The sequence below is a fragment of the Salmo salar genome, chromosome ssa09 (assembly GCF_905237065.1).
Source record: "Salmo salar chromosome ssa09, Ssal_v3.1, whole genome shotgun sequence".
Taxonomy (NCBI): Eukaryota; Metazoa; Chordata; class Actinopteri; order Salmoniformes; family Salmonidae; genus Salmo; species Salmo salar.
The window spans coordinates 10,565,001-10,587,072 of NC_059450.1; the positions used below are offsets into that span (position 1 = coordinate 10,565,001).

Consider the following 22,072-nt stretch of genomic DNA (forward strand, 5'->3'; position numbering starts at 1 on the left):
GACGTGTTTGACCCAAGTTAAACAATTTAAAGGCAATGCTACCAAATACTAATTGAGTGTATGTAAACTTCTGACCCACTGGTAATGTGATGAAAGAAATAAAAGCTGGAATAAATCATTTTCTCTACTATTCTGACATTTCACATTCTTAAAATAAAGTGGTGATCCTAACTGACCTAAGACAGGGAATTTTTACTAGGATTAAATGTCAGGAATTGTGAAAAACTGAGTTTAAATGTATTTGGCTAAAGTGTATGTAAACTTCCGACTTCGTATGTATGTATGTAATGCATGTATGTAATGTATGTAATGTATGTATGTATGTATGTATGTATGTATGTATGTAACTGAAAGCACTTTCCCTGTCTGATGGTGACTGAATATGTTGTGATGCGACTTGCGCTGTTGTAAGAAGTAGAGCACAGAGAGGCGTGAGAGACGACAGATTGTAGACACATTCAACCCTGGGCCTTTGCTCTCTGCGTCTGTCAATAAGGATCTGCACGTTGGAGCGCACGCGTCGTCTCCTCTTAGCTCTTCAGACGTTAATATGTGCCAAGAGGCTTTTTTTCGGGGGAGAGGACGTGTCCTCTAGCTGCTCTGCGCTCCGTTTTTTTTAAGATTGTGGCAAGACTGATTTCATTTGTCCTGCTGCAGTTTACCAAGACAAAAATGTTGCCTTCTCTTGTTTGTTTCTAAGATCTCATTATTCACTGTGTCAGTTTGTCCTCTGTGGGAAGGCGACACGGCAAATGCTTTCTCTCTCTGTCTCTCTCTCTCTCTCTCTCTCTCTCTCTCTCTCTCTCTCTCTCTCTCTCTCTCTCTCTCTCTCTCTCTCTCTCTCTCTCTCTCTCTCTCTGTGTGTTCAAGGCTCAAGCCCCCTTGCGATTACACCTCTGTTCAGTTGTCATTTGGCTGTGTTTGAGAAGTGGATCATCTATTTGTCTACTAATTGTCATGTCACCGAATTTGCTTTCAAAATAGAAACTGACAATGTTCATATGATTTACCTGTGCAAACCACCTTTTCTCCTGGACTTCACTATTGGGGGAACATTCTCAGAAGGATTTGAGTTTCGTCGGAAATTGTAGACATGGGACAAAGTTTTGACCCACGTGTTTATCAAAATTGATATATCGATGGGGATTAAACGGTAACACTTTACTTGACACCCAGCGCCATAACGTATTATAACATGGTCATGACCATGTCATAGTATGTCATAACGGCTGACATAAGTTATAATATGGTCATAACACTATCACGACACATACAGTATATTTATACCTGTTGCATTACTTTATGGCTGCTTACGTCACCTACTGTACATTTTAAGTGTTAAAACCCACAAAACCTACCACACAAGGCAAAACATTTCACTACACCATAGCCTACATGTCAACAGTATGCTTGTATGTGCAGTTGAAGACGGAAGTTTACATACACCTTAGCCAAATACATTTAAACTCAGTTTTTCACCTTTCCTGACATTTAATCCTAGTAAAAATTCCCCCTCTTAGGTCAGTTAGAATCACTACTTTTTATTTTAAGAATGTGAAATGTCAGAATAATAGTAGAGAGAATGATTATTTATTTCAGCTTTTATTTCTTTCATCACATTCCCAGTGGGTCAGAAGTTTACATACACTCAATTAGTATTTAGTAGCATTGCCTTTAAATTGTTTAACTTGGGTCAAACGCGTCGGGTAGCCTTCCACAAGCTTCCCACAATAAGTTGGGTGAATGTTGGCCCATTCCTCCTGACAGAGCTGGTGTAACTGAGTCAGGTTTGTAGGCCTCCTTGCTTGCACACGCTTTTTCAGTTCTGCCCACAAATTTTTTATGGGATTGAGGTCAGGGCTTTGTGATGGCCACTCCAATACCTTAACTTTGTTGTCCTTAAGCCATTTTACCATAACTTTGGAAGTATGCTTTGGGACATGGTCACAAATGGGTCTTCCAAATGGACAAAGATTTAACTTCCTGACTGATGTCTTGAGTTGTTGCTTCAATATATCCACATAATTGTCTTTCCTCATGATGCCATCTATTTTGTGAAGAGCACCAGTCCCTCCTGCATCAAAGTACCCCCACAACATGATGCTGCCACCCCCGTGCTTCACGGTTGGGATGGTGTTCATCGGCTTGCAAGCCTCCCCCATTTTCCTCCAAACTTAATGATGGTCATTATGGCCAAACAGTTCTATTTTTGTTTCATCAGACCAGAGGACATTTCTCCAAAAAGTACAATCTTTGTCCCCATGTGCATTTGCAAACCATATTCTGTCTTTTTTTTATGGCGGTTTTGGAGCAGTGGCTTCTTCCTTGCTGAGCGGCCTTTCAGGTTATGTCGATATAGGACTCGTTTGACTGTGGATATAGATAGTTTTGTACCTGTTTCATCCAGCATCTTCACAAGGTATTTTGCTGCTGTTCTGGAATTGATTTGCACTTTTTTGCACCAAGGTACGTTAATCTCGAGGAGACAGAACGCGTCTCCTTCCTGAGCGGTATGACGGCTGCGTGGTCCCATGGTGTTTATACTTGCGTACTATTGTTTGTACAGATGAACCTGGTACCTTCAGGCTTTTGGAAATTGCTCCCAAGGATGAACTAGATTGTGTTCTACAATTTGTTTTTCTGATGTCTTGGCTGGTTTCTTTAGATTTTCCCATGATGTCAAGCAAAGAGGCAATGAGTTTGAAGGTAGGCCTTGAAATGCATACACAGGTACACCTCCAATTGACTCAAATGATGTCAATTGGTCTATCAGAAGCTTCTAAAGCCATGACATTTTCTGGAATTTTCCAAGCTGTTTAAAGGCACAGTCAACTTAGCGTATGTAAACTTCTGACCCACTGGAATTGTGATACAGTGAAATAATCTGTCTGTAAACAATTGTTCGAAAAATTACTTGTCATGCACAAAGTAGATGTCCTAACCGACTTGCCAAAACTATAGTTTGTGAACAAGAAATTTGTGGAGTGGTTGAAAAATGAGTTTTAATGACTCCAACATAAGTGTATGTAAACTTCTGACTTCAACTGTATGTATGTGTGTAAACTCAGCAAAAAAAGAAACTTCCCTTTTTCAGGACCCTGTGTTTCAAAGATCATTTGTTAAAATCCAAATAACTTCACATCTTCATTGTAAAGGGTTTAAACACTGTTTCCCATGCTTGTTCAATGAACCATATACACTTAATGAACATGCACCTGTGGAATTGTCGTTAAGACACTAACAGCTTGCAGACGGTAGGCAATTAAGGTCACAGTTATGAAAACTTAGGACAGTAAAGAGGCATTTCTACTGACTCTGAGAAACACCAAAAGAAAGATGCCCAGGGTCCCTGCTCATCTGGGTGAACGTGCCATAGGCATGCTGCAAGGAGGCATGAGGACTGCAGATGGGGCCAGGGCAATAAATTGCATTGTCCGTACTGGGAGACAGGACGGACAGCTGATCGTCCTCCCAGTGGCAGATCACATGTAACAACACCTGCACAGTATCGTAACATCCACATCACACCTGCGGGACAGGTGCAGGATGGCAACAACAACTGCCTGAGTTACACCAGGAACGCACAATCTTTGAGTAAAAGCCATGGATATAAAAGTGCTGTAAACAATTTGGCTCCCTATTGAAGAGAAGATGGAGAACAAGCTATGAAGGGAAAATGCTGGAGTTTTGGTGCAGGTACAGCCAACTAGCGCAAAAATACTATTGCGATATTGTCAATACGATGTATCGTCAAATAATATCCCGATATGTAACTATTGCCGTTTTCCCTCCGTTTTCACTAGGCGGTACCTTAGAAAGAGCTGGTTGGATAGAATAATGTAAATGTATTAAATTATGCCCGTATTTAAATGCTAATTAGATGTCATTTGTTCTGCAACGTAATAACAAAAAATATAACAAGGGCATATGTGGATTAAAAACCTTGGCATTTCTGTTTTCAAAGAAGAACAAATTTGACATTCCATTGAATACCAGAAGTTCTTCCAAAATGTCTGGATTCCGTTGTCTCATTGTTTGTGTGCTATAGTATGCAGTCTATTTGATGGATAAAAAAAAACAACATCTAAGTGAGTTGAGTATATTACTCTATTATTCAGCTGTTACAACTCTATTTTGTACTTTTTTTTTTTTTGTTAATCCATTTTCATGACCATTGCTACTTCAGTGTGGACCAATGTCAGTGTGTTACTGTGTTTGGGTCGACACAATGAAGATACTGTAGTAAGCCAATTCACTTTTTTTTTCTTTCAAGCCAGTTGTTCTCCTTTAATTCCGTCGTTGTGGCTCTTCAAACGTTGCTTTGAAATGAGTCATCTCGTCTTAGGGTGACCTCGTCCTACTCAAAATCAAAACAACCCAGGCTTTTGTTGAGTCTGTGGTTGTCATTCTCTTTTGGGCTGTGTGAAGCCATTTAGAATTCTCCAGCACGGAGTATGTGTATAGCATTCAAAATGCCTCTGTGGCAACAACACGGTTGTCAAGCTGACTGTTGTTGACATAGTAGTATGGATGAGTTCAGGACTAGCACTGACGGTAACAGTGCCTTCTAGTTTGTGTGTGTGTGTGTGTGCACTTAGTAAGCCACAGGGTATGGGGGGGGGATGCGTTTTGAGCCACAATTGCACACTGCCAACCAAAACCAAGAGGGATTTCAATCAGACACAGCAGATGAAAGATGGGTTTTGTCCCTGCCTCTGCATTTTTGGGGATCGGAAAGGAATAAATGGAGCCCCACTTAAAGCGGCACAAAATCTCATGAATATTTACGCTGATTCATTAAGCTCTGCCTAAACCCTGGGTCGTTTGGCTAATGGCACATTAGAAGACTTATCACGGTGTAGAAAGTGCACTAGGGCCTACGGCAGCATTCATTACCGCCACCCCTTTCCTCCTGCCATCCCTCCCTCCTCTCCTCAGAATAGAGAAAGCAGCACAAGGCCTGCACTGGGATGGTGACGTGCCCAATAGGCATGAGACTGGTTGTGTCCTAGTTACCCGGGCATGGCCACTCTCTGTCCATTGGCCTGTCTGAATGAATACCTCAATCCCAAACAGCACAACACTGTATATACCCTTCCATCAAATCTACAACTCTACATTTGGACGGTGGTCTGTCTGATGTGTAACTAGCTCCTCCAGCTATGGAATAAATAGACCTCTACTGTCACACTCAACTAAGCGTCCAGTTCAGTCCCCCCCACAGCATCAAGGACAGAAGGCCAATTGTTCAATGTCTGGACCCGCCCCGTACTACACTGCACTCGGCATGCATGTCATGTCAACTCCGAGACCCTCATTAAGGGAAAAAAGAGCGAACCCAAAATAAAGGACCCCTGGATCCCTCTGGGTAATACATTTGGGTCAGTTGGCTGGTGCTGGAGAGCGGTGGAAAGCGGCGAAGTGAATGTGTGGCCTCCCGAGATCACAGGCACTATATTACAGAAGCGTTGATGACGGAGGAATGGCAACTTGTGTCCTACATTCAAACAATGTGACCGACGTGAGAGACATGAAATATGCGGCTTGAAACATTTCACTCACGGCATTTTGTTACGATAACGACCGGGCCCAGCACATTCAAATGCATTATACTGAATTCATATGTTGCTATAGCAGAAACAGTGTTCCATTCTTTGAATTCTCTTATTGTTTTCATAATGTTCTGTGTTGAATAATGTGTGCCATTTTTTGTGTGCCTTGAGCCTATGTTTGGGGGAGGGTGAGATGGGTCGAGGGATTGACTTACCACCACAGTACCTATATTCCTCAATTCGCATGTCAATGACCGCTTCAGGAATAATGAGAGCGTCTATCTTAAGCCCAGCTGCGTTTAGAACCAAAACTGTCACAGCGGTGTTACTGTCGCACATTGCAACGTGCACCTGCTCCTACCCACGGTCTTCCACTCCTTCTGAAACGGTGAAAGCATGACTTCCATGGCAACCAGAAGTTAATGAGTCGCCCGTGTTCTTGGGCCAGGGGGGGGTGACCTTTTTTACAGAGACAGACCAATTAGGAGCAGGTTGACTCCACACCGAGTCCACCGTATCGGAGGCCCTCAGACCAGCCTGACACACACACACGCACACACACACACACACACACACAGCCAAATATGCAGGCTGGATGGGAATAAGGCCTCTACGTTGTGCATTTGATTGAATGCTCTCCGGATTTGATTTCATCTTTATCTGCTTGTACTGATGAACGAGTTAATGTAGCATTGAGCACGGTAAGCGCAAGTGGGATGCACCAGATCACCATCTGGAAATATACTGTGTTCTTTCTTTTCTTTGTGTTGCAACTTGTGGGTTGGTTCCTGTCTAAATGTGTTGCGGTTGATGTAGTTGAGCGAAGATTCCATATTTTCTTTTGTAGTACAACCAGGCTTGAAATGAAGATAAATGTTTCTCATGTTCCGTTGGGATTATGCTTTAAATCCCTGATCTCTGCATATAATACATCCCTTGGCAAAGACAATGAAATAGCATTGACTTGTCCTTTGTCTGGCTTGCAACATCAAGGACTTCGTACTCTGACTGCCTCTCAGAGACGCCGTCGTTCCACTTCAATATGTCAACGCTGTTGTCATCTTGTTCTCTTTTATGATTCCAAGAGATTGCAGTGACTTGTTGTATCCTTTCCCTATTCCAATACCTCTATACAATACAATGTCATTTATGGCAATTTCAGGTTTATAAACAACAGGAAAACTCACAGGAAATGTTCACAGCCTTACGTTGAAGTACATGCAGGCTTCAAATCATCTGTTGGTTTAATTCATTTGTACATAGATATAGAATACACTGTCTGACTTCATAACACTAGATAACTAGATAGACCCCCCTCCCTTTGCTTGAAGGGCTTGACCGCAAACAGAGGTATGTCTGTGCTCGTGTTGTACAATGTATGCCCAGTGGGAGCTACACAGCAAGGTGTCCCAGAAAGCAGGCAGCGCTGCTGAAAACCAGGTGACCTGGGAGACTGAGGATATTGGCCGATGGCCAGGACTAGACACAAACTAGATGCTAAAGAGTAATTTTTAAAATGTTATTTAACCAGGAAAGTCAATTTTAAGAACAAATTCGTATTTACAATGACGACAAGAGACAAAAGCAGGGGGCTAAGTAATGAAAGGACCTTTTTCCATGCTCGGTTTTAATTTTCGGGACTCGTAGCATAAAACAACATTGAGATCTGAGCTTGTATATGTTTTCATTTTGAGCTAGAAGAGAAGATGGATAAAATGCCAGTTTTCCTAAAATGGCTTTATAAATAACAATGTACCAGTGTTTGAGCCTACGTGTTGCTAGGGATCTACCTGACAGCACTGTAGAGATCAAAATGGTCGGTTACACATCTGATTGGTGACAAAACAAAGGGCTGTGTGATATAGAGACAAGAACCTTCAGTGTAGAGCTTGTCGCTTGCACGTACTGTATATAGTATCACTATAGTCCAACACAGAGAGAAGTACAATGAATGAGCTATTTTCTGACGGCAAAGAAAAAACGAGCTTTGTGCTGGTAATAAAACCCATTACGCAGGCTTGAGTTTCTTGATAAGGTTCTCTACATGGGTGGTGAAGCTCAACTTGTCATCCACCCAAACTGCCAAGATATTTGTACGTTTTCCAAGGTAGTAAATACATGGTTTTCAGAGTGTTTAGTATTGGAAAAGACCATGCTTTTTGTTTTAGAGGAATTCTGAACAAGCTTCAAATCATACAGATTCTGTTGAATGACATTAAAAAGCTGTCTGAGCTTTTTCATAAGCCAACGTCAAACTGCTGCCACTTGAATGGAGAACAGTGTCATCCACATAAAAATGTACATCAGCTGTCTCACTCGGTCTCCCAATGTTGTTGATATAGATAATAATCAACACGGGGCCTAAAATGTATCCTCGAGGCACCACCTGCCTTAACACACTACGTTCAATTTGACAGGTAATTCACACAAACCACCCAAGAGCATGACCAGTATTCTAGAGGTCGACCGATTTATGATTTTTCAACGCCGATACCGATTATTGTAGGACCCCGAAAAAATCGATACCGATTAATCGGCCAATTTTTTAAAGATATTTTTTAAAATTATTATTTTTTTACATTTTTTTAAATGTATTATTTATTTGTAATAATGACAATTACAACAATACTGAATGAACACTTATTTAACTTAATATAATACATCAATAAAATCAATTTAGCCTCAAATAAATAATGAAACATGTTCAATTTGGTTTAAATAATGCAAAAACAAAGTGTTGGAGAAGAAAGTAAAAGTGCATTATGTGCCATGTAAGAAAGCTAACGTTTAAGTTCCTTGCTCAGAACATGAGAACATATGAAAGCTGGTGGTTCCTTTTAACATGAGTCTTCAATATTCCCAGGTAAGATGTTTTAGGTTGTAGTTATTATAGGAATTATAACGATTTGTATTTCATATACCTTTTGACTATTGGATGTTCTTATAGGCACTTTAGTATTACCAGTGTAACAGTATAGCTTCTATCCCTCTCCTCGCTCCTACCTGGGCTCAAACCAGGAACACATCGACAACAGCCACCCTCGAAGCAGCGTTACCCATGCAGAGCAAGGGAAACAACTACTCCAACTCTCAGAGCGAGTGACGTTTGAAACGCTATTAGCGTGCACTCGCTAACTAGCTAGCCATTTCACATCGGTTACACCAGCCTCATCTTGGGAGTTGACAGGCTTGAAGTCATAAACATCGCAATGCATTGCGAAGAGCTGCTGGCAAAACGCAGTAAAGTGCTGTTTTGAATGAATGCTTACGAGCCTGCTGCTGCCTACCATCGCTCAGTCAGACTGCTCTATCAAATCATAGACTTAATTATAACATAACACACAAACACGAGCCTTAGTTTCCGGATTCAACCATATTAATGACCTATCACGTTTATTCTTTCAGTGAAATACGGAACCGTTCCGTATTTTATCTAACGGGTGGCATCCGTAAGTCTAAATATTCCTGTTACATTGCACAACCTTCAATGTTATGTCATAATTACGTAAAATTCTGGCAAATTAGTTCGCAACGAGCCAGGCGGCCCAAACTGTTGCATATACCCTGACTCTGCGTGCAATGAACGGAAGAAAAGTGACACAATTTCACCTGGTTAATATTGCCTGCTAACCTGGATTTCTTTTAGCTAAATATGCAGGTTTAAAAATATATACTTCTGTGTATTGATTTTAAGAAAGGCATTGATGTTTATGGTTAGGTACAGTCGTGCAACAATTGTGCTTTTTTTGCAAATGCGCTTTTGTTAAATCATCCCCCGTTTGGCGAAGTTGGCTGTCTTTGTTAGGAAGAAATAGTCTTCACAGTTCGCAACGAGCCAGGCGGCCCAAACTGCTGCATATACCCTGACTCTGTTTGCAAGAGAGGTCACACATTTTCCCTAGTTAAAAGAAATTCATGTTAGCAGGCAATATTAACTAAATATGCAGGTTTAAAAATATATACTTGTGTATTGATTTTAAGAAAGACATTGATGTTTATGGTTAGGTACAAGTTGGAGCAACCTTTTTCGCGAATGAGCACCGCATCGATTATATGCAACGCAGGACAGGCTAGATAAACTAGTAATATCATCAACCATGTGTAGTTAACTAGTGATTATGATGGATTGATTGTTTTTTATAAGATAAGTTTAATGCTAGTTAGCAACTTACCTTGGCTTCTTACTGCATTCGCGTAACAGGCAGGCTCCTCGTGGAGTGCAATGTAAAGCAGGTGGTTAGAGCGTTGGACTAGTTAACCGTAAGGTTGCAAGATTGAATCCCCAAGCTGACAAGGTAAAAATCTGTCGTTCTGCCCCTGAACAAGGCAGTTAACCCACCGTTCCTAGCCGTCATTGAAAATAAGAATGTGTTCTTAACTGACTTTCCTAGTTAAAAAATATTTCAAAAAATAAAATAAAGGAATCGGCAAATCGGTGGCCAAAAATACCGATTACCGATTGTTATGAAAACTTGAAATCGGCCCTAATTAATCGGCCATTCCAATTAATCGGTCGACCTCTACAGTATTCCCAACACACTTCAATCTCTGCACCAAGACCGTATTGTCCACAGTGTCAAACGCCTTTGACGTGTCCATGAATACAGATACACGATGCAGCTTCCTGTCCAGGGCACAGTCAACATCATTCAAGACCTTTTAAAGAATGCTGTGACAGTGCTGACCTGAAACCTAATTGTATACCACTCAAAATATTGTTTTCCTGGAGGTAGGCCTTCAGCTGCTTATTGACTAGGGACTCCAATGCCTTTGCCAGAATAGACCACTTACATTGGCCGATTTTAGTTATTCAGTAGAGTGGGATCACCTCCTTTTCAAAAGGGGTACAGTAGGACAAATGCTGATTTCTACCACATGGGGATTTCATTCGATTCTATGGTGAGGTTAAAGATGTTCAGAATAGAGGTTTCTCAGTTGCCACCTGAAGTCAACCCACAGTTGTTTAGGGAGCTGTGCGTATGTTTTGCGCTCTACATTTTGTCATTACTTGCCAACATTTTGAAGGATCATTCAGATGATCAGCACACGATTTGAGGTCTGGTACTGGTACTCCCTGTGTATATAGCTCCGTTCTTGTGTATTTTATTGTATTCCTCTTGTGTTAGTTACTATTTTGTATTATTTTTAACTCTGCATTGTTGGGAAAGGTTTGTGTGCAAGCATTTCACTGTAAAGTCTACACCAGTTGTATTCGGCGCATGTGATAAATACAATTTGATTTGAGGTAGTGGTCTGCTTTCGGCTCATAGCCACACCATGATTCCATCCAATCACCAGCTGAATCAGACCTTCTTGCTTTAGCCCACGTAGCATTCCGTTTCCTTATGATTTCAGCTAGTTCATCTGAGAATGACATGCTGATCACACCGCTTGCGTTGCTCAATACATTGACACATTTTATTCAATCATTTCATCTAAACTGCTTTCGTGCGTCAACGAGCGTCTGCATAGCCAGGCACTAAAGTAAAACGTAGTTGTATTTTTGATGCTTGGCGTGTTGCAAGTTCCACCTCTCCCATCAACTCATTGAAAGATGAACTGATTGAAAGATGAACTGAGGTCCACACTCCAGTCCAGTTGGTAGTGGTAATGCACCTTAAAGTTGGTTGCCAACCGACATATAAAGTCCACAGAAGAAGACGATGACGACGACTACTACTACTGAAGGAGAGATTACAGTACTAGAAACTAACTACGTTCCCCGTTATCTGTGGATTAAATGTCGGAGTAGAGAACACATTATTTATTTTTTGTGACAGAAAATGGGGCAAAATTCTACAAAGATCCAGAAAGAAACGACATTGTGCAGTTCAGCTAAAATAACAACCCAATGTTTTATATCCCAGGACAAATTAGCTAGCAACAGCAAGCTAGCTAAATGGCCATGAATGTTCCATGTATTTTGACCTGTCCCCAAATTAATATAGTTGGTTCAGAGTTCGTTTTGATATTTCAACCTGCGTGTCTTATGGAAGTAAGAAAATGCTAATTCAACATCAGGGATGAATTCAACTCTATTCAAGGAAATGAGTATCGAAGTGCTTCCAGTTTCTCTTCATGATGGTACATGGAGGTAGTTTAGGAATTGTACCATCCCTTACACAAACTGCATAGTCATCACTTATATAATTAGCAAAAACACCAGAAGCATTAAACGATGTGGAGTGTTGATTAAAATAAGGTCAATCAAAGATGATTTTAGAGGACAATTTGACACGCATGAGCACCAAAGTTTCTCCTTATCTGTCTAGAGCAGGGATGGGCAACTTTGATGGGGGTGGGGGCCACAATCTGAACTCATCATTAGGGGCTGCAGTGGCTCGTGGGTCTGCATGCCCACATCCATAAGCACACATGCAGTCAGAGCCGGCCCTAGCACTTTTGGGGCCATAAGTGGGGGCCATACCTTGCGTCAAATGTCTGCCCTGGTAGAGCTGCCACGGTCAATTGAAAATGCTGTTACTGTGAAGTGGAAACGTCTAAGAGCGGCAAAGTCGTAGGCCACACAAGCTCAGCATGAGCAATGCCAAGCGTCGGCTGGAGTGGTGTAAAGCTCGCCGCTGTTGGACTCGAGCAGTGGAATTGCGTTTTCTGGAGTGATGAATCACATTCCACCAGCTGGCAGTCCGATGGTCAAATCTGGGTTTGCCAGGAGAACGATACCTGCCCGACTGCGTAGTTCCAATTATAATGTTTGGTGGGGGAGGAATAAGGATCCGGGACTGTTTTTCTCATGGTTCGGGCTATGGCCCCTTAGTTCCGGTGAAGGGAAGTCTTAATGTTACAGTAATCATCTATTCTGTGCTCCAACTTTGTGGCAACAGTTTGGAGAATAACCTTTCCTGTTTCAACATGACAATGCACAAAGCGAGGTCCATACATAAAATGATTTGTCAAGATCGGTGTATGAAAGAACTTGACTGGCCTGCACAGAGCCTTGACCTCAACCCCATCGAACACCTTTGGATGAATTGGAACGCCGACTGCGACCTGGCCTAATTGCCCAACATCAGTGCCCGCAACAATTTCCCAACATCTAGTGGAAAGTCTTTCCAGAAGAGTGGAGGCTGTTATAGCAGAAAAGGGGGGACCCATCAACATATTAATGCTCATGATTTTGGAGTGAGATATTCAACGAGCAGGTGTCCACGTACTTCCGGCCATGTAGTGTATTGGTCAGAGTGACTGACTAACAAAATCAATCTGGCCCCCCCAGTTTTAAATTCGACCATGATTACTACAATTTTAGAGAGTTTAGCCAGCTAACTTACCAATCTAAAAATGCTTAGCTGACGTCGGCTAGTTGATTGACTGACATAACAAGAGAAATATCTATGATGCACAACCAAATTTCGAAATTGCGTCTTGTATATTGTCTATTCTAACACTTAATTTAAGTACCCGACTGAGTTATTTTTTTGGGGGGGGTTGGAATTGATCCGGGGACCTACAAAAGGGGGGCCAGTTGCCCATCCCTGTTCTAGAACAAGAGCGCAGCGAGAGGAAGGAACACGAGATGATGGCAGGCCAATTAAGCACGTCTATTAGAGGCCTCGATCTGACTCTAATCACCTGGTGAACAAAATCATATTGTGATTGTTGGCCTAGCCGTTTAGCCTCAATTAGCCTAGCCGGTTAATCCCCTAGAGTCGATTGACGCCCCGGTAGGTCAATCTTAGTAACGTAATAAATTCCCATCAATATGTCAGTTTAAGCTAGAGATATCAGTTTTTTTGCATTGGATGTGTCTCAATCCAGCGCATCCGCCGATGTCGCACTTCCACGAGGTGGCAGAGCTAGAGTTGTGCTGTGGCGTATATTCATGGCTGCAGAGGGAAGCCAAGCTTCCCTGAAAATGTACCAAATAAGTTAATAATAATCATGTAAAAGAATGTATATTTCGTCTTTCTATGTTACATTCAGCCTTTTGCGAATTGAAAGTTATGTATCTCACCGGAGACAGCATCCAAGCAAGCGAAACAACAGCACCCCTCTATCTTTGTATGTGTAGGCCATCTATATTATTTATATTTTAACTTTGAACTTTCTTCAAACTACAAATCTACCATTCCAGTGTTTTTCTTGCTATACTTTATTTACTTTGCCACCATGGCATTTTTTTGCCTTTACCTCCCTTATCTCACATCATTTGCTCACATTGTATATAGTCTTATTTTTTTTTGTATTTTTTTTCTACTGCATCATTGATTGTATGTTGTTTTACTCCATGTGTAACTCTGTGTTTTTGTATGTTGTCGAACTGCTTTGCTTTATCTTGGCCAGGTCGCAATTGTAAATGAGAACTTTTTCTCAACTTGCCTACCTGGTTAAATAAAGGTAAAATAAATAAATAAATATCTGATGCTGTCTGGTCTAAAAAAGTGACATTGTTGCCACCCGTAGCATTGAATGCAAGGGAAGCCAGCAAACATTTGGCCTCCCTTGATAACAAAAAAAGTATAAAGCAATAGCCCATCAGCGTTGCGCTAAACTGAGTGTCAAGGGAAGTCAGTTTGGAGTGACGCCAAATCCAATCACATTACATCGAGAGCATACATGGTTCTAAACTCTCTGTGGTTCTAAATCAATGGTTGTTTAGTGGTCCGAAAATATCGGAAGCATTAACTTGCTTGACCATGCTGTAGGTCATGTAACTGGTTGTTACATGCAAAATGCTTTGTGGACTTCACCAGACAGTGGTTGCTCTCCGGTTTTGTGATGAAACAAAGGTGTGATTGAATTTATTCTGCCACTCTGTCTTATTGTCTCTGCCTTTAGACCTTATATATCCCAGTGGCAAGGTTATAGAGCAAACAACGCAATTATCACACACAGGTTGTAATATGGCTACCGGAGCGGTGTTTGTCAGACCATGAGACATCCCGAAAAATAGGAATTCTCACGAAACGTCTGTAGCGTCTGAACGGTTTGACCTACATATCTATTATGACCACTCTATGGAAAGTGGGAGATTCTCACATACGTTTTGCTCTACGACCCCCACAAGTGTCACGGGACCAGTCTGAAGTATGAAAGTTGTTTTGTACTTACCCTAAAAAATGGGTTAAATATTTCCTGACATTTTTCTTATATCTCCTAGATAAAGGACAAACACTTTAAAACCTTGTTTCTTATGGTTTGTTTTTTGACTGTCTTTTTTGGCATGTACTATGCATGCGCTATGGTAGTAGAAGGCCAAATTCAATATTTGTGTGTGACCCACCGCCTTGTTTTGGTCTTATGTAGAAACATTTTAATTGTTTTTTTACATTTGGATAAATTGTGTGTTTTTACATTGGATAAAATTATGCACTGCATTTGAGGAACAATGGGAAAGTAATTCTGCTTTGAAAGTTGATGATAAACTTGTAACACCACTTTGAGAAAATGACCATTGAATGTTTTGGTATACCCACTGGAGAGCTCTTTTGTCTATACCCACAGCAGGATAAAAAAAATGAATGGTAGCAGCAACGTATGGCGTGTGTGTTCGGAGAGAGTCATGTGAATGTGCATAGAGGCACTGCAGATCTGTGAACGTCCCCCCAGCTAACGTTAGGCTATAATTAGCAATGCAAATGCATTGCTGATATAATATTACTACACAGATCATACACGTAATGTTAGCTTGCGAGCCAGCCATCTAACGTCAACTAGCTAGCTAGCTAACAGTATGCTTTAACTTGGTCTTTTTGTTTAGACATCTAGCTAGCTAGCTAAACAGTGAGCCATAATCCCAATCCATGGAGTACAAACAAAACAAAACGATTTGTCATAGCTAGCTAAAGTTAACCAAATAGGTTCAATGTTAGCTAGCTAACATTAGGCTATAACTAGCAATGCAAATGGCTTTCTGAGAAAATATTACTACACAGATCATACACTTAATGCTAATGTTAGCTAGCAAGCCAGCCACCAAACGTCAGCTAGCTAAGATTTAACTTGAAATGAAAACATCTTTCTGACAATTTGAATTGTATAATATCTGAAACTGTAGCTCGACTCTTACCCGTATACATGGACGAATGCAACCCCTTTTGTTAAATAAGACGTCCTGTGTCGTTTCCATTTTGTTTGTACAGCTTGCTTGGCCCATTGTGTCAAGTCACTCTGGTTCACACTGATCGTGTGCAATGCCATAAGAATTGTAAAATATTTCTTCCTCTCTGTCACGGATGCCATGGTTGCCCGTAGTTTGAAGATGTAATCCGGAACAGGTGTTTTATAACCTTCTGTGTTCTCTTTTCGAATCCCTCTGCATTTGCAGTCAAACGGCAGAATTGTATTCATCTCCTTATCATACTATGCTTCTACCAGACATTCCACTGATTTCAAAACTCGGTCAATTTCTTCTGTGACAACGCTGTTGATTGCTGTTTCTTCCCCATCACTGTCATCAGAAGACTCTACAATGTCTTCTTCAATTAAAATGTTTTTACCAAAATCAGGGATTTCCTCCTAGTCTGATTCATTTTCAGAGTCAGATAGTCAGCATGGGACGGTCGTCCTCCTGAAAGTAGTCCATCACAACTTTTTCCCACTGACCTTTGTCGATAGCGACTGATGAAACATTTTTGATACCTAAAGGGGTCCTAAAATTCTACATAAAATAACTAAATGATCCATAGTATGACCATCTTAAAACAATTCCATATGTCAGCTTAGACTTTTAAGAATGAACCTAGCCTGTTTGTCATTTTAGTTTTGTGGTTTGGACTCAAACGATTTTTGGACTCGCACTATCATCACAACCTAATATATGCTTGGTGTTGAGGAACTTCCAGTAAGTGGGAGCTTACAGAGGCTAAACGTTCAATGAGATTAGCGGCAGCTTTTGGATGACCAGGATGTAATTTGGCAGATTGATTGGCTCAGTGGTCAGCCTCTATGTTCCTATCTGCACTTCATTGATACGGCCATTTGCGAGAGCAAAAAAAAACGTGATAATTTCACTGCATGATAAACCCAGAAACCATTTCCCTGAAGGTTACATCATAAGCATGGTTCCAACCATCTCAACTGCCATTAATTTCCCCTCTGGCTGAATGCACACCAACCTTGTTGTTTATTTTCACTTCAGTAGGAAACAAGCACTTTCAGCAGTAATTGTATCACATCTTTATTTTTTTGTAGCTGTCTATTAACCACAATAAACCGATGTTGGCACTAAGACTGCACTCAATGAGCTGTAGGCCATGACAAACAAGAAAATACTCATCCAGAGGGGGCACTCCTAGTGGCTGGGGACTTTAATACAGGAAAACTTACATCCGTTTTACTGCATTTCTACCAGCATGTCACGTGCAACCAAAGGAAAAAACTGAGACATGTACAAAGCTCGCCCTCCATTTGGCAAATCTGACTATAATTCTATCCTCCTGATTACTACTTACAGGCAAAAACTAAAGAAGGAAGTACCAGTGACTCGTTCAATATGGAACTGGGCAGATTCTAAGCTAAGGACTGTTTTGCTAGCACAGACTGGAATATGTTCCGGGATTCATCCGATGGCATTGAGGAGTACACCACATCAGTCACCAGCTTCATCAATAAGTGCATCGATGACGTTGTCCCCACAGTGACCGTACATGCATACCCCAACCAGAAGCCATGGATTACAGGCAAAATCGTCACTGAGCTAAAGGGTAGAGCTGGGAGACTAACCCGGATGCTTAAGAAATCCCGCTATGCCCTCCGATGAACCATCAAACAGACAAAGCGTCAATACAGGACTAAGATTGAATCCTACGGAACCGGCTCTGATGTTCGTCGAATGTGGCAGGGCTTGCAAACTATTAAGGACTAAAAAGGGAAGCCCAGACGCAAGCTGCCCAGTGACACGAGCCTACCAGACGAGCTAAATTACTTCTATACGTGCTTCGAGGCAAGCAACACTGAAGCATGCATGAGAGCACCAGCTGTTCCGGACAACTGTGTGATCACACTCTCCATACCCTATGTGAGTAAGAACCTTTTAAACAGGTCAACATTCACCAGACAGATTACTAGGATGTGTACTCAGCACATGCGCTGACCCACTCCAATTCACATACCGCCCCAACAGATCCACAGATGATACAATCTTTATCGCACTCCACACTGCCCTTTCCTACCTGGACAAAAGGAACACCTAGGTGAGAATTCTGTTCATTGACTAAAGCTCAGCGTTCAACACCATAGTGCCCTCAAAGCTCATCACTAAGCTAAGGACCCTGGGACTAAATACCTCCCTCCGCAACTTGATCCTGGACTTCCTGACGGGCCACCCCCAGCTGGTAAGGTTAGGCAACAACACATCTGCCAGGCTGATCCTCAACATGGTGACCTCTCAGGGGTGCGTACTTCGTCCCCTCCTGTACTCCCTGTTCCCCCACAACTGCGTGACCAAGCACGACTCCAACACCATCAAGTTTGCAGACGACACAATGTTGGTAGTCCTGATCACCGACAACGATGAGACAGCCTATGGGGAGGTTGTCAGAGACTGCCAGGACAACATCCTCTCCCTCAACGTGATCAAGACAAAAGAGCTGATCGTGGACTACAGGAAAAGGATGGCCGAGCACACCCCCATTCACATTGACGGGGCTGTAGTGGAGCAGGTTGAGAGCTTCAAGTTCCTTGGTGTCCACATCACCATCAAACTATCATACACCAAGACAGTTGTGAAGAAGGCACGACAACACCTATTCCCCCTCAGGAGACTGCAAATATTTGACATGGGTCCTCAGATCGGTGTCAGAGGAAGGCCCTAAAAATTGTCAAAGACTCCAGCCACCCTAGTCATGGACTGTTCTCTCTGCTACCACACGGCAAGCGGCGCCAGAGTGCCAAGTCTAGGTCCAAAAGATTCCTTAACAGCTTCTACCCCCAAGCCATAAGACTGCTGAACTGAACAGGTAATCAAATGGCTACCCAGACTATTTGCATTTTTTTATGCTGCTGCTACTCGCTGTTTAACATCTATGCATAGTTGCTTTACCACTACCTACATGTACATATTAACTCAATTACTTAGACTAACCTGTACCCCTGCACATTGACTCAGTACCGATAGCCCCTGTATATAGCCTCATCGTCGCCAAACCCACTGACTCCAGGTCATCTACAAGACCCTGCTAGGTAAAGTCCCCCCTTATCTCAGCTCGCTGGTCACCCACCTGTAGCACGCGCTCCAGCAGGTATATCTCTCTGGTCACCCCCAAAGCCAATTCCTCCTTCGGCCACTTCTCCTTCCAGTTCTCTGCTGCCAATGACTGGAACGAACTACAAAAATCTCTGAAACTGGAAACACTTATCTCCCTCACCAGCTTTAAGCACCAGTTGTCAGAGCAGCTCACAGATTACTGCACCTGTACATAGCCCATCTATAATTTAGCCCAAACAACTCCCTCTTCCCCTACTGTATTTATTTATTTATTTATTTTGCTCCTTTGCACCCCATTATTTCTACTTTGCACTTTCTTCCACTGCAAATCTACCATTCCAGTGTTTTACTTACTATATTGTATTTACTTCGCCACCATGGCCTTTTTTTGCCTTTACCTCCCTTATCTCACCTCATTTGCTCACATTTTATATAGACTTATTTTTCTACTGTATGTTTGTTTTACTCCATGTGTAACTCTGTGTTGTTGTATGTGTCGAACTGCTTTGCTTTATCTTGGCCAGGTCGCAATTGTAAATGAGAACTTGTTCTCAACTTGCCTACCTGGTTAAATATTGTATTACTTCTTTGTGATAAAAAAAAAAAATGTTTACGTTATTTAGTAAATATTTTCCTAACTCTTATATTTCGAACCTGCGTTGTTGGTAAGTAAGCATTTCAGGTAGGGTCTACACCTGTTGTATTCGGTGCATGTGACAAATACAATTTGATTCCATCTCTAAGCCATTTTTTGCATGTGTTATTTTCTATTTTTGTTTCATTTTTTTTTTGTCCTTCAAAGGTTGAATTGACCAGGGCCAGGTCATCAGTTGTTTAACAGCGCTTTGGTCTCTTTGAGAAAGTAACCCTATCCACCATCAAAGCACAAACGCACGACGACGGCTTGTGGCTTGGCCGTTTCACAAAAGTGAACCTGCGTTTGGAGTGTGGAACACAGAGTGCATCCGCTCCGGGAGGCTGCAGTCATAAGCATTCTCTCACATTAGCCTAGGTAGAGTATAAATAGACCTTACGCAACCCAGTTTGATATGACATTATGTAATTACAGCGAAAGCTGCTAGGTTCAAACGAGAGCCGTTCTTGACCAGTCTCTGTCTGCATCGTGGCCGAGTAGGCGTTTTAATATTGATATTAACGAGCAACGGCAGTGCGTATCGCATTGGAGGTTCGACTAGGCCTATATGATGAAGTGTCATGTGTTTCTGCATATCATAACTCGGGTCATTTGAAGATGACCCATTTTTCCTCTGATGGAAGATGAATTGTGTGGAGACCGTAGGGATTCTGTAGCTCATTATAAACTGTACAGGATATGTCCACTTATAGATGGCCTACTTGGCTAGCTCATCTCAGAAAGGACCACTGCTCCACTTTCCATACAGCCCTACTCTCTACTGTACACATTCACTATCAAGGCTGCTCACGTAATATGTTATGGAAGAGTTCAACGCTGACAGAGATACACATTCTGTGCAGTTATAGTAACAGGATGATAGAACTGCCCTCAAACCCCCTGGGACACTACAAAATGTAGACACACATACAAAATCACACTCTGTTGTCAGAATTCTGATCCCCCCCCCTTGCCCCTTATGTATTTGTATTATTTTTTGCAGGCTCTAACCCCTGTTGCCAGGGGGCATATGTGGTTGGAAGCATAAATGCTACACCAGACTCATCACTCCCACTCCGTTGAGTTAATCTATATGATAAGACTGGTAACTTCCTCGTCTAGCAGTGGTTAACCATGTTCACTTACGGCACCCTGTGTATTGATTGGTGCCGACATGTGACCTGCCAGACATGCGTTTCATAAAGCAGGGAGCCGAGATCATGCATTTGGTGTGTGTGTGTGTGTGTGTGTTTCTCACTGAGCGATAATGGACCTCCTTGTAAATAATGCAGCGGTGGGAGTGCTCCCTTTTGCATTGCACCACCTTTTTGTCAAGAAAATTCTGCTCTTTTCCACTCATCTGGCTCGCCTTATGAAACTCTCCTTTGTCCTTCTTGACTCTCATTGTTAACCTTAGTCTAAGCAATACAGAGACGGTGGTGGAAAAAAAGGAGGATGAAGCTTTATAGTACTGTGATTGAGTACGCGGTCTGTATTATGGCAGTCCATCTACCTGGTACTACTGTAACAGACAACACAACCTCTTCAATGAGGCTCTCGCTGTAAAGACTGCCGTATAATGCACGTAGCATTTCATCAATTATATGGCTATCTATAGCGCTAATGGGATTCCGCTTCCACTTGCTGCCGTCTCAGCTGGCCCTGGCAGGTATTCACTGAGCAGCCAGTGAGTCTTCTCTTGACACCTCTGGTCTGATTTGGTGTAGAGTACTGGCTTTTAGAGCTCCTGGCTAACCTCACTGCCTGTCCTGATGAAAGCACGCCCAGTGTACTAGACTAATGGATAGAGGGGAGGCTCTCCTCAAGCTCTCTTTCTCTCACACACTCACTCTCTTTCTCTCTCACACTCACACTCACTCACTCACTCACTCACTCACTCACTCACTCACCACTCACTCACTCACACTCTTTCTCTCACACACACACACACACACACACACAACCTGGTTGCCTCCACTGAGCTGAAGGGAAGTCCAGAGCCCACAAATCAAGGGGAATCACTTTTTAATTAGGAAGTGCCCATTTCAGTTGCTTGCTATATCATTAGCATAATAATTTATCTCATAATGATTCCCACAACTCTTCATCTCGTCTGTTGTCTCCATGTTTTTGTCTAGTAGACACAGGGTGGTTTTGGTGACTTCCCATGCAGCATGTTGACTTTGTTGACACACAGCTACAATACCAGCACACTGTTCCTGTGGGCAACTCTCACTGGCCAGTGTGTTGTCAGTCAGCCTCTAGCACAGGTCAGGACACGTTATCTCCCGCAGCACATGTAGACAGCGTTGGGCTGGCTTTACTCATTCCTGTCCCCCGCAGCAGCCCCTCCTCCTTCCCCTTTTAGGTTTCTGAGAGGGACACTATTCTGTTAGCTTTCACTTGTCTAAGCAGTAACTACTATTTATTTGGTGGCCCCTTCGTCTCTCCCTCGTCTCTCCCCCCAGTTGCCTAGCAGCAATGGGAGATTTTGACAGTGTTGACGTTGCCTGCATGGGGGCACTTCCTGTAAACACTCAGAGACATTAAGCCACTCTGTGCTCGCGCTCTCTCTTTCTGTGTCTCCATCTCGCCGCCTCCGCTCTCATCCACGGTGGAAGAAAGGCAGTGGGAATCAGAGTTGAGGTGGCCCAAAATAAACCCCTTTCTCCAAATAGAAAGGAGATGACTGGAAAGGGAAAGTGTTATTTTAATATG

General features: G+C 42.3%; 1 protein-coding gene across 3 annotated transcripts in view; it reads left to right on the forward strand.

Annotated features, from left to right (window-relative positions):
* rnf144aa (ring finger protein 144aa) overlaps positions 1 to 22,072 on the forward strand; it is a 66,880-nt gene that overhangs the window by 15,815 nt on the left and 28,993 nt on the right. Inside the window, exon 1 of one of the 3 annotated variants that reach the window (XM_014210192.2) lies at positions 4,653 to 6,253. The exons of the other annotated variants lie outside the window; for them this stretch is intronic. The gene's annotated coding sequence lies outside the window, so the exon portion shown is untranslated. Of the gene's footprint in view, positions 1 to 4,652; positions 6,254 to 22,072 lie in introns of those variants that run through there. 3 annotated transcript variants of the gene reach the window in all.